The 14209-nt window shown below is 44.1% G+C and overlaps 1 protein-coding gene across 1 annotated transcript in view; it reads left to right on the top strand.

Annotated features, from left to right (window-relative positions):
• The window catches only part of rnf175 (ring finger protein 175), a 394559-nt gene that overhangs the window by 166198 nt on the left and 214152 nt on the right, over window positions 1–14209 (top strand). The gene's annotated exons all lie outside the window — the stretch shown is intronic.

The following is a 14209-nucleotide window of genomic DNA, read 5'->3' as shown; positions in this document are numbered from 1 at the left end:
CTCTAAACATTAGTAAGACCAACTTTATAGTGTTTGGAAAGAGATCGACTCAACCAAATACACTGGTTGAAGCAAGTATTGATGACATCAAGGTTTAAAGGGTCTATGAAAATACTTTTTTGGGGGTGATAATGCTCAATAGCTTTGAAGGGTCGGCATACGTAAGCTTGATAGCTTCAGCCTACTCTTTTTCGATCTATTAGTGTGTGGTTCTTTGGGTGTCCGATTGCACATGCGCATATATGATTGAATAAACTACTACTACTACAGTTTGTTATTTTGGCTGGTGGATTTTTTCATCCACCAGCCCCCTTAATCTGAGTTAATTTTGGACACTGGTTAAGCCCTATCTGACGCTTATAACTGTCCTCCATTACCGCTACTATGGATAGTAACTCAAAAGAACTTACATTGATTCCCTTTGGTAGCTATCAATAGCTACAGCAGAAAACTGAAGTCCTGTCCTCGTCTTGTTTTGGTTGCACAATGGTTGATGCACCTCCTTTGTGCCTGGAGCCTTCATTTTCCTGAGAGATCGCACCTGTGGCAGAAAGAATTGCACAGTGAAAGTGAGGCTTGTAGGGAACCAATCTAAATGCAGATGGTGTCATTACTCTATAACCATTACGTTCCGCAGTCAACATTTTATTCATAACGATAACTTCAAGCAAAAATGTGTCTATTTCCACGTTAAATAGAGGATCAAATCAGAGCACTTGGGGAAAGTTTACGTCGAACATTCAGCATTAAGTTGCTGAAGAATTATGTTTCTCGTGTGCATGTGGAAAGTAATTTAACAAAAGTGGCAGCATTCAGTCTGAGGAATGATTCATCTTTACCTCGGAGCCGGCAGTAGACACAAATACTCAGGGATAATTCTGTCTTCACTTGACATGCCAAACAGAGAAAATAGCGTTTTGCTCCAACAACTTTTCTGTCTGATGAGAACGTGTGGATATAAGTAATGAGCAGATAAAATGGAGGGTATGCAAGACACGGAGGCTCAATCTGAAAGGTAGGAAAGGATTGTGGGAGCTGTGCGAGAATGTCTTGCTGATGTGTGAAGATTCACAGAGTGCAGTTCAGGAGTCAGTTTACATGGAAGAGTTTCTTTTGTTAAAGTCACTGAAAGGAACAATGACAATCACTTTGATGGCAGTGAAGAAATGTACGACGAGGTGTCCTGGTAAGAAAACTACAGACGGTATGACACTCGCCAGCCAATCAGAGATGGTAATTCTCTGCAAAAAACCAACATACATGTGTATCAATATATACACATGTACATATATATTTATAATCGATTTCATATTAGCATCCATTTGAAATGATTAAAAATCAGGTTTGTTAAACAGATGTGTTGCCACTTCATGGCACACCCCCCAACGACGACGACTAAAGGTGTTCAGACTAAAGACAGAGTATAATTAGACATTACGTCAATGCAAAGACAAGAGGGAAAAAACTCAGTCAAAGACGTGTTTGAACTTCTCTCAAGCTGTTTTTCATTCTTCACACTTCCATCACTTATTATGTGAACAACCAAATGCAACATCATCAACGCCTTCAAAAGGAAACTGTCTTAAACTGTGCGCCGTCATCTTCGTTTGTGCGATTCATCTCGCCCTCGACTACAAGGACATTTTTGGAGAGGCAGTGGGATGCAGCCAGGAGGAGGCGACGACTGCAGGATTTCTGCCTCTCCTTTGAATCCAGGACAGTTAGAAACTTTTGCCTCTAAATGCAGTCTGAGGACACTTTGTACGAAGCAGTTTGTTTCAGATATGCCAAACCTGTGGGCAGGTAATCATCATCATCGTTCAACATTACCACACATCCCTACAGGCCATCGTGCACTGTCAATGTATGTCCACTAGGAGTGCTTGTTTTTGCCTCTGACAGACTCAGTGTCTGAGAACATTATGAAAGGATCCCTACAGAGGTTGACCTCTTCGTTAAATAATAAGATCCTTTTTGTTTAAAGAGAATCAGACATTTTATCATGGTCAAACAAACTTCACTCAAAGTTGACAAAAGTAAAATTAAACTCACGTAAGTCATCTTGGTTCATCTCTCCACTTTTCCAACAATCACCAGCTCTGGTTTGGTTGAAATTAACCCTTAATTCACCAGTTAGATGTGACAACATGCTGCCTCCATACACACTAGAATGAGTCTGGTGGGTTGATGGTGATTTCAGGGCTGTTTCTGGTTAAATAAAAAGTCTCTAAAGGTGCGGACACACCAAACCGACATCAAAGAACTAGCGGTGACGAAAGCCAACTGTTGCGTCGTCTACGTCGCCTCACGTCGCCCTGTGTCAGCTGCATTTTTCAACACACTACACGGACTACATCCAACGGCCAAGTAGCACGTACGTTCTGTGCCTGCGTGAGAGAGAGCGGAGTGAGAGAGTGGTACATCCTGTCAGCCGAGGGGTTTCCTATCTGTGCAGCCGAGCACCGCAGCACCTCCACGGACTATTACATCCAGACGGTCCCGGTGTTTCCTCCGCAGGCTCCACTTCACTCAGCTGCCCGATAAACCCGCTGCTTCTTCCCACTTTAACCTGAATAACAAACCAGGGCTCGGTGCTCCGGTTGGATCCAAACGGAGAGCCGGGGCTAGCTCAGAGACTAGCGGAGGCTAACTGGCTGTGCTTCCCTCCGGTCATGCTGCGGCTAACGCTCCGCTAGCCGCTCCCAGCTAGCTCCGGTTTGTTATTCAGGTTAAAGTGTGAAGAAGCAGCGGGTCTGTGGGGCAGCTGAGTGAAGTGGAGCCTGAGGAGGAAGCACCGGTTAGCCCCGGTTTCACTACAGGCAGATTCACTCGCTACAGGGGCGAGGAAATAAAACCTGAACAGCCAATCAGAGTGATCTCTCTCACCGACAAGCTCCGCCGCCGATTCAACATGCTCAATCGGCCGAAAAGCAGCTGACGCCTAAGTGCCGACGGTGCGGGACACACCGCAAAAACTAGGCAGACAGACGCTCACTGACGGCCCGACTTTGGTCGACGGCTGACCGTTGCCTTGGTGTGTCAGGGCCTTAAGATTCTAAAGCCAAACCAGGTACAATTCACAGTGTAGTACCGATGTAGTGCTTTTATTTTGAAAGAGACTGTATGTATTGTTTTTCCCATTTGTCACTTTGACACAAAAACATGGGAAAACAGAGTCCTGGTTGAAAACGTTGCCCTTTAACAGAGAGCAATTAGCTTGCTCTGAGGGGAACAGGTGCAATAGTTGAGACACCCTCTGCTGCAGCTCAGATTGGTTTTATACTGTGCACTGAATTCAAACAGAATAAACCACCACCGATTTTTAACTACCCCCCCGTCCCTCCTGCACGAACACACTCACACACACCACCACATAAAACATGGAACCAGTGTCCGAATGACACCAGCAGAACATTTTGGTGAGTTTCTGTCTGCAGTCTATTTTCAAACCCCAGATTTTGGCAGCTTGAGCTGATGAACAAAGCCCTCACAGTGGGTTGCTACACAATGAACACTGAGCATTTTATGTCTCCCTCTAATCCAAAACACCCACTCCTGGACTGTAGCTCCGTGTCCTGCGCCAACATCCTGTTTTACCGGGAGCTCTGTCAAATCAGACCCCAGCACCATCGACATGCCTGCGCTCTGGTCCGTCTGCATGTTTTCACCCACTTAACCTGAACTAACACAATTTTCTGTCTTGGAATGAACCTTGAGGTTTATTTTGTTGAATCTAAAAACTTTAGCGCTGCTTCTGGGAAATGGTCAGCAAAAAATGAAATTTGAAGTTAATGAGCCAAAGCCAGCAGCACGTTCTTAAAGTCAGATGCATAGAAAATTATTTCTTCAAGGACAGTCATTTCTCAAGAGTGATGAAAAGGCCAAAGTTAGCAGACTGAGGCCTGAATGTGCCTCTGACAGCAGCAGGGAGGAGTGTGTGTCATCACACTGACGGCACTCACAGAGGGGAGTTCAAAAGCAACAGTGGTGCCAAACGTCGTCCGGGAGTGAACGTCCCAAACGAAGCTGCGGCCAACAAAATCCTCTCATTAAGCAATCGGCTGAACAGCAGGGGACTGACGCTCGGGGAAGAGCGGGACTTGGCAGAGAGCAGAGACAACAGTGGGATGCTGTCCCCTTTTGTTAGAGCGAAAGACAAAACACCTCCAGTTCCAGTCACTTTAAATGTAGGATGACGGACTTTTCTGCTTTGTCGAGTGTTCCTTCCCTGGGCTTCAAACACACACAACAACAGAATACGACTCTGACTCAAAAGTGTCATGTTCAGCTGTCCAACTGAGAGGAGCTGCTGAGGACAGATACATAAAACTCTGCATTCAGCAGTCAAAGGCAGAAACATGAAACCTGCTCAGCTCTTTGAATCATTGGAACAAAACTGAATTCATTTTATGTTTTGTAAATTTGGTTTGAACTGCTGGTTACACAGAGTGGACGATTTCAAGACGTGACTCAAATATATACATATATATATATCTGTGTGTGTGTGTGTGTGTGTGTGTGTGTGTGTGTAGCTTGTCAATCACAGAATCAGCAGGCAGGTCAAACAACAGTGAGAGTCAGTTTTGTGGCCGGGAGCCTCCATGACACGGGTTCAGTTCAGAGCACAAGGTGTGACGCAAGGAAGCAGAGAGCAGGTGAGTCAATGGTGTCTGCTGAACGCACACAAAGAGCAAACAGTGTAAATATGTGCAACAGTACCGTGAGGGAGCAGACGGGAGGTGATGTCAGATGAGTAATACCAGGTGAACACAAAAGGGAGCCGACACACCTGTGTGGAGCCAGCTGTAGGTGACGTAACCAGTGAGGAGTTAAGGAACGAGCGGTGATGATGGGTTGATTCTGCAGCGTGCACACAAAGGCAGAATGTGATGAACGTGGTGAGGTAATCCACAGCACAGGAAGTCACAGGCAGCAGAACAGGTGAACTCAATGGAGAGCCGACCAGCAGTCACGCTGTTGAGAATATCAAGGAAAACGACCAAATCCGAAAATCATGGTGTCCCCCAAGGCTCGGTACTCGGCCCCCTTCTGTTCAACATTTACATGCTCCCATTAGGCAAGATCATCTGCCGCCATGGTCTCAACTTTCATTCTTATGCCGATGACACCCAGCTCTACATCAGTACAAAACCCTCTGCCCATCTGCCCCCTCAGTCTCTCATCAATTGCCTCCTCGAAATAAAATCCTGGTTGACATCTACTCAAACTCAACAGCAACAAGACAGAGCTCATGGCTGTGGCCCCCAATGCACTGCTCGGGAAGGTTGGGGATCTAATGCTAACCATTGACAGTGCCACCATCTTACCATCTGCTGAGGTCCACAACCTGGGAGTGATCCTAGACTCCACCCTCTCATTTCAACCCACATCAAATCTGTCACCAAACCTGCGTTCCACCACCTGAAAAACATCTCCAGACTCCGGCCATCACTCACCGACTCAGTTGCAGAAACACTCATCCACTCCTTCATCACTTCCTACTTGTGCAATAACCCCATTTCACCCTGACTGTATATATTCTGTTTGTGTAAATAATCTTGTTCAGTTTACACTACATATATACATATATATATATATATATATATATATATATTTATTTACATTTATGTTTGTTAATAATTCCTGTTTATTTAACTATATATTTGTAAATACTATTGTTTAAATTTCTTATATTTTCACGTATCTTTCCTCTCTTGCAAGGAGCACCTGTAACATAAATAATTTCCCCTCGGGGATCAATAAAGTATTTCTGATTCTGATTCTGATTCTGATAGTTTCATGAACAAAGCCCCGACCGACGGCACCTCTCTGCAATAATCCAACAAGCTACAGATGAAATCCACAAATTCAAGCCTAACACGTCACCTCAGTGTTGGTGAAACCACCTGTTTTAGTCTGAGCTTTGGAACGGACAAACTTTCCAGCAACAAGTCGAGCTCGGCGCAGCAGCTAACAGCAGCTCAAATGGTGTGAGATGTGAAGACTGTTTTATGGAGGAAGATTTGAGTTTGATTGGTTTCCCTCTTGGGAAATGATTGAGCATAATTACAGGCAGTGAGCGGTAATTTCAGCGATCAGTGTGATCATTGCCCGTGTAATTTCCATAATTTTCTGCACTTTGCTAAATTGGTTGAGAATGTTGACAGCTGCAATCAGCCGTCTCCACCTCCCACTGCCTCTCACACAGATTCTCACACACACACACACACACACACACACACACACACAGACACAGACACACACACTCGGACGGAAATCGTCTCTCTTAGAGTTAAACTTTGAGCAGCATAATAAAATCAGAAAATCCGAGTTCCCTGCGTCATCGTCAGCAAAATTATTCAATTTGGACAGAAATGGTGGCATCACGGGAGTGCCCTGAACACACACTGAATAAAAATAGAAATACAACACTTTTCTTTTTGCTCCCATTTTTCACAAGTTTAAATTCAAAATCTACGACTTTTTTTTCTGTCAAATTTTGGTAAAAAGTTGTTACAATCCATGTTGGTGAGCACTTCTCCATTTCCAAGATAATCCATCCATCAAACAGGTGTGGCACATCAAGATGCTGATTAAACCGCGTCATTACTACACTTGCGGGCGCCGTGTTGGTCCAGAGAACATGAAAGAAAAAGAAAACGGCCAGCTTGTGAGATGTGCTGATTCTTCACTATAAGCATTGAGTACTATGAGCCATATCCAGTGTCGTTTCACTTAATTTGACAGTACATCCAACCACAACTGCAGACCACATGCAACCCATCAGCCCTCCACACCCAAATTAAACACTTTTTGCTTGCATGTTTTGACAAGATTTTTTATGCACCCTAACCCCCAAATTCCACCACATGCGTGTTGGTTGCGTCTCCGCTCCGGAACGGCAGCGGAGCCGATAGGATTCAATTCTAGTCAATGTGTGTGTTCCACCGGAGGTTTCCAGACGTCATTTCACCCCGTTGACACCATGGACGAGGAGATGTTAATCATGGAGGTGCTACTACTCCTCTGGTTTTGTGGTTCTGTTTATAGAAACTACATCTTGTTATATTGCGCGATTATGCATGAATTCGCAAGATCTCGTGGGCCCTCGTGACTTCCGCTGTCCGGCGGAGCTGCACTGCTCCACACAGCAAACGCAGCTGGTGGGTGTTGACGGACGGCGGAGCACGCAGCAGATAACCAGTGCAGCCGTTCAGCAATGGACACGCATCCAGTGGAATTCCGGCGTTAGACTTGCTTGTCTAAAACTTTGTTCTAAAACCACCCTCACAGTCACTGTGTTGGTCCAGAGAATGAGACATGGAGACACTAGAAAAGATGGCGGCTTGTGAGAAGTGCCAGTGCACAAGAAAAAGTCCCGGTACACCCGACATAGTGAAATGTAGAAGTGCCAGTACTGGTGGGTATCAGCCCACTTCAAGCATGGAGTACTATAAGCCGTGTCTGACTGCGTTTCCGTGAGTTTGGCAGTACATCCAACCACAACTGCAGACCACCTTCAACCACACAGTGCAGAGGGCTCTGGGTTCTTCCTGGTGCAGAGGGCCCTGGGTTCCTCCTGGTGCAGAGGGCCCTGGGTTCCTCCTGGTGCAGAGGGCCCTGGGTTCCTCCTGGTACAGAGGGACCTGGGTTCCTCCTGGTGCAGAGGGACCTGGGTTCCTCCTGGTACAGAGGGACCTGGGTTCCTCCTGGTACAGAGGGACCTGGGTTCCTCCTGGTGTGGTGATTTTGATTCCAGCCCTCAGTGGGTCGATGATTTTAGTTTCCACTGACTGTTGTTACATTGTTTTGTTCTCATCAGTAAAGATTCTCAACTTGAATAATTCATTCATCAAGATCTGATGTGAGATTTAAATGTTCCCTACATGTTTTTGGAGCAGTGTAAAATAACTCACAGTGGAAAACTGCCCCATGCACATCTTCTCTCTCCTCACACTCCTTTCTGTGTGTTGTTACGTGCGCCTCTCCTCCCCTTTGTGCCGGTAAAACACATTTCATGCATATAGAATTTATTAGCATTTCAAAAGTCGGCTCTCCTGCATCACAAAGCCGAGCAGGGCTGTAAAGAGACAGTGAAGAAACTCAAGTACCTGTGTGCGTCAGTGCGCCTCGGGCAGGTCAGATGTCTCTAATGCCTCCAGTTTATCTGAATCACCACAGTCATCTGTGGGAAAGGTGAAAATATATTTCCAGCCAATCAGCTCCTTTGTTACTGATGAGACTCCACAGTGATGGAAAACAATCAGCGAGGAAGATGAGCAGTCCACGCGTATTAATAAAAGTCTTGATGCAAATGAGCTAAGCAACTCAGCAGGGAGACGTCACTCCTTCAACACAACTCCTCTTGAATAATCATGATAACATATATTCAGCTGGGAGCGTCTGCGTTCATCTTGGAGGACATTTCACAGGCAGTCATTTCATTTGAATGAAGAATTAATGTAAACGCCGAGTCAATGCTGATGAAAAGGCCTCTTTAATGTCCGGGAAGTAGGATTTCTTCAACCCTGGGGACGCCCGCAGGAAATGAAAGAGGAGAAAACAAGAAATATGGCATATTATCCCATAACAACCAATTATATTTCAAATGAAGTGCCGGCGGCTGAGCGTTACGGCTATTATTGGCAGAGCCAGAGAGCGTCCTTGACCAATTGAAAGAGGCTGACACTGCCTGCTGGTGATCAATTAAAGATGGAGTCAGCCTCGGAGACATGAGCAGGTAAAGCGTGCAGCGAGTGTTGCTGCGGGGCCCCTTGCACAGAAGTAATTTGTGAGCACTGATTACATGCAAATTACAAATTACAGCATTGTCACATTTGTTCTGATCAGCAAAACGTGTCAAAATGAGCATGTGAGGAACTGAGCTCGTGTTCTCATGAGGTCCCAGAGTCCCCCAACATGTTTACACTGTGCTGATGAAACTAACCAGCAAATTATTTTTCTTCTCATTTAGATTATGTTTAGATTTAAAATCACAATCCGTTTCCTCCAGGTGCTCTGACATGTTCTCCCTGTGTCAGCGTGGGTTTCCTCCAGGTGCTCTGACGTGTTCTCCCTGTGTCAGCGTGGGTTTCCTTCAGGTGCTCTGACATGTTCTCCCTGTGTCAGCGTGGGTTTCCTCCAGGTGCTCCCACATGTTCTCCCTGTGTCAGCGTGGGTTTCCTCCAGGTGCTCCCACATGTTCTCCCTGTGTCAGTGTGGGTTTCCTCCAGGTGCTCTGACATGTTTTTCTACACATACTAAATTCAATACCAGGGCAAATCTGCGTAATCCAAATAGCTGGAGATCAAACCGTGATTTATTTCTTGTGACTGCTGTGTTATCCTCCGTAAACAAACGATGTCGAGCAGCTTTAACTGTGGAAAAACATCAGTTCTATTATTAAAGTGTTTGTTGAACACAGCTGGTAATGTCTCTGCGTTTCTCCATCTGTCAGTGGGAAGAAGAGAGAAGAGAGTTGAAAGATTTAGCTGCGTTCTGATATCTTAACTTGAAATTAAATCACACAGCACAACGCTCAGGGCAGCGAGAAGCATCTGTAACCACCAACAAAGACAGTGGACGAGCTGAAAGCTCACGGCCCAGTCGCCAGAGGAAATGTTGGCATTTTACATTTCTGCAAACCCTGGACACATTCATTTGCACATTTTACGTATCTTATTAACATATGTAACGTGATGTAGCTCTGATAACATGTGTATGAGCTGAGTTTGCCATCAGGTGGACCTGATGGTGCGTCACCCAGCACAGCGGTTCTCCTCAGTCATCAGTTCAAGGTCCTCACAGTTTAATACATTCAGTGTCAAACTCGCACTTGGCCGAGTCATTGAACTAGTTTTCTCTCTCTGTCAAGTATCTGTCTGTTAGTCACTCACTCTGCAGCACTTCAAAATAAAAACTCAGGTGGTATTTTAACTGTACTCTTCAATAAAGTGTTTTTCATTTCCACACTTGACACATTTGTGAGTCACTTGCGGGTCATTCAGAGTGGACCCATGAACCACTTCTGGACGATGACCCATCCATTGGGAACCACTAACCTCAGTGACACGGCTGCCGAGCTGCAGACGACTGGGGGAATTTTTCAGCCACGTATTTGATGACTTCTCATTCCAAAGTCACCAAATAACGCCACTTTGTCAGTGGTTTTGGTGTCAGACACTGACAGCATACGCTTCCTTTCACAGTGGTACGATACGCCGAATGTCACACTAGAAGACGATGCTGTTGAGTTACGTCACGCCTCTTTTGATTCAGTGATGTCAGCATGCTGTCACCGTCATTTAGCTCTGTGTAAAAATGCAAAGGCGGCATCAAGAAGGGACTTCGTAGAGGCTCTCTGGCGCCATCTCTGTGTAAAGAGGGCTTCAGAAAATTAAAGATTTACAAACGGCTAGTTTTTAGTGACCTAAAACACAGTTACCGTGTGGATGAATCTATATAAGCGGAAGTTATGGGTTCTTGAGGCAAATGTGTTCCTCATGAGGAGAGGCATCTCTGTGCAAAGTTTCATGTCTCTACGACATACGGGGCATGAGATATGCCCATTCAAAGTTTGACATTTCAATCAGTTGCTATAGCGCCCCCCTTTGGCCAACTGATGTAATATTGCTTCATTGGCATCCTCCCATGACCCTCTACCACTGTGCCAAATTTCACATGGATTGACCAAGTCAGTGAGGAGAAAAACATGGAACAGACACAGATTCATTCGTTTTATTTAGTTTACTTTCATTCTACTAAAAAAAAGTCAACAATATTTTGGATATTGACCAACTTCTTAAAATAATAATCAACTAACTAAAATGCTTTAATGAAACAAACGTAATTTTGTTTATGCTGAAAAAAAAGTCTTTACTTTAATCATTATCCACGAACACATGATTCATTCTATACACACCATCCCATGACACACACACTCACTGTGATCACATTCTTACACCTCCTACACACTCACAACTACAGTACACACACACACCACCACTTCAACTACAGTACACACACACACCACCACTTCAACTACAGTACACACACACACACACACACACACACACACTTATACACACAGCTCTGTTGGGTCGAGAGCTAAACTGATCAAGGACACAGCTCAGTGTTTATCGATTGATCCTGGTGGAGAGCAGATGAAGTGTGTATGAAATGAGTCACAGTGTGTGTTTGTGTGTGTTTCTGTGGCAACGTGACAAATTATTGATGTTTTCTCTCGGCTGCCCCGGCGCAGGACTGACTGACAAGTCTCACACTGAGCTGAGCCGGAGGGGACAGTTGTTAGGCCTCAAATCTGACGGACTCACACCAGCAGAAAAACACTCACCAGAGGGGGAAACTCACAGGGCTGTGGTGCACTGGGGGGGGGCAGGAATAGTAGCAGCACGAGTCTGCATTTATTTTCTAGCAGTTTTATTCCCACGTGTGTAATTGAATCTAACTCCATAATATTGTGTGGCAGGACGTGTCATCTTCCTAAACCTTTACATGTCTAATCTACAAATCTAAATTCAATGACCCTTAAATGTCACGATTCACTTGAGCACAGCCGTTCAATGATGTGTTGAGAGGCGAGTCAGTGCCGTATATGGTGAGGACAGGAAATAAGGGGGCGGAGTTATCTTACCCTCCTGTTATTCTACTGGACACATGTGTTAACCTATTATACGTCCCATCCCCTCTTCTCTTCTCTCCTCTTGTCCTGTCTCGTTTCGTCCTGTCTCGTCTCGTCCAGTCTCGTCTCGTCCTGTCTCGTCTCGTCTAGTCCTGTCTCGTCCCGTCTCGTCTCATCCAGTCTCATCTCGTCCCGTCTCGTCTCGTCTCGTCTCGTTCAGTCTCGTCTCGTCCTGTCTCGTCTCATCCTGTCTCGTCCCGTCTCGTCTCGTCCAGTCTCGTCCCGTCTCGTCCCGTCTCGTCCCGTCTTGTCTCGTCCTGTCTCATCTCGTCTTATCTCGTCCTGTCTCATCTCATCTCGTCCTGTCTCATCCTGTCTCGTCTCGTCCTGTCTCATCCTGTCTCGGCTCGTCTCAGCTCGGCTCGTCCTGTCTCGTCTCGTCCAGTCTCATCCTGTCTCGGCTCGTCTCATCTCGTCTCGTCCTGTCTCGTCTCGTCTCGTCTCGTCTCGTCCTGTCTCGTCCTGTCTCGTCTCGTCCAGTCTCGTCTCGTCCTGTCTCGTCCCGTCTCGTCTCGTCCTGTCTCATCTCGTCTTATCTCGTCCTGTCTCATCTCATCTCATCTCGTCTCATCTCGTCCTGTCTCGTCCTGTCTCGTTTCGTCCTGTCTCATCTCGTCTCATCTCGTCCTGTCTCATCTCATCTCGTCCTGTCTCGTCTCGTCCTGTCTCATCCTGTCTCGGCTCGTCTCATCTCGTCTCGTCCTGTCTCATCCTGTCTCGGCTCGTCTCATCTCATCTCGTCCTGTCTCGTCCTTTTGTGCCTCAAAAGTACTACTTCAGTTATTGTGGTTTATTGACTTATTGATTGCCATATCCTTTCAGCTGAGGCTGTACAGATTTGATGGATATGAAGCACTGGAAGACACTACAAGAAATGACATAACAAGATGAAAAAGACGAACGTAGGCCCCTGTGGACCATCTCTGTTGCAGAGTTCAAAGGGTTAAATGCTTTTCTCTGAGGATGACTTCATGTTGGAACACTGTCAGCACCGTGTAGATCATATTTACGTCCTGCTCGTCCAAGTCTGACAGCACGTACCTCAAAGATGGCGGCCAGTTCTTCTCCTGCACCTGTGTCCAGCTTGATGCTGCCTGATGCTCTAGAAAAAGAAAGAGTTGAGAATTAGAGCCACGATGATGACATCACATGCTGCAGTATAAACAGTTAAATCCATATTCAGGAGATGATTTTCAGTGTATTGGCACCACACAGTTGGTCATGGCTGGGCTGAGAGCCAACTGCAGGGAGGTCAAGGACATGCAGAACAATCACAGCAGCGTCTGACAGACGTGGCCTCCATGTGTGGCAGGCGTTACGCGTTCCAGAGCCGTGATGGATAGCAGGAAACAGATGGATGACAGCTGAAGGCTACAACATGGAAACCAGCATGCTGTCCTCCCATGCCTCAGCTGCAGGGGACGCCGCTTGGTTTGGTTCCCATCATGCACCAAACATGGATTTATACTGGGTCAGTGCAAAGGTGGAAGAGGAACCAAGACTCACCTGTCCTGCTTCTGTCTTACACACAGCTGTGGAGACAGAACATGACATAAGCATCAATAAATAAATATATATAAATTAATACGTCATTAAATACACAAGTATGTGAAGAAAGAATAAATAAATATTAAAATAAATATGAAAATAAATTTATAAATACATGTATGAATACAGAAAGATATGTAAAAGCTTAAAAATATAAAACTATTGAAATAAATCTATAAATAAATACCGAAATACAATTAAAACATAAAAGTAATATGTAATATAATATAACTATTAAGAAAAATATGAAAATAAATCTATAAGGAGTACATTTTGAAAATAAAATAATAAATAACTATTGAAATAAATCTGTAAATAAATAATATATAAATAAATACAGAAATTAATTTAAAAAACAAAAGACGAACTATTGAAATAAATATAAGAATAAATCTATAAATAAATGTTTAAATACAGAAATACATTAAAAAATAAAAGAATAAATGACTACTGAAATAAATCTATAAATAAATAATATATAAATAAATACACAAATTAATTAAAAAAATAAAAGAATAACTATTAAAATAAATATGAAAATAAATCTATTAATACGTTTAAATATAGAAATACATTAAAAAATAAAAGAATAAAGAACTATTGAAATAAATCTGTACATAAATAATATATATAAATACATAATAAATTCATAAATTAATTTATAAAAACAAAAGAACTATTGAAATAAATATAAGAATAAATCTATAAAAAGAACTATTGAAATAAATATAAGAATAAATCTATAAATATATGTTTAAATACAGGAATACATTTTAAAAAAAAAATGATGATCAGGAAAAACTCCCCAAAAAACCCTTTAACGGGGAAAAAAAACGGTAGAAACCTCAGGAAGAGCAACTGAGGAGGGATCCCTCTTCCAGGACGGACAGACGTGCAATAGATGTCGTACAGAACAGATCAGCATAATAAATTAACAGTAATCCGCATGACACAATGAGA

The sequence above is a fragment of the Epinephelus moara genome, chromosome 17 (genome assembly GCF_006386435.1).
Source record: "Epinephelus moara isolate mb chromosome 17, YSFRI_EMoa_1.0, whole genome shotgun sequence".
NCBI classification, from domain to species: Eukaryota; Metazoa; Chordata; class Actinopteri; order Perciformes; family Serranidae; genus Epinephelus; species Epinephelus moara.
Note: the sequence above shows the minus strand (reverse complement) of the source record. Positions and strands in the feature narration are given on the sequence as shown.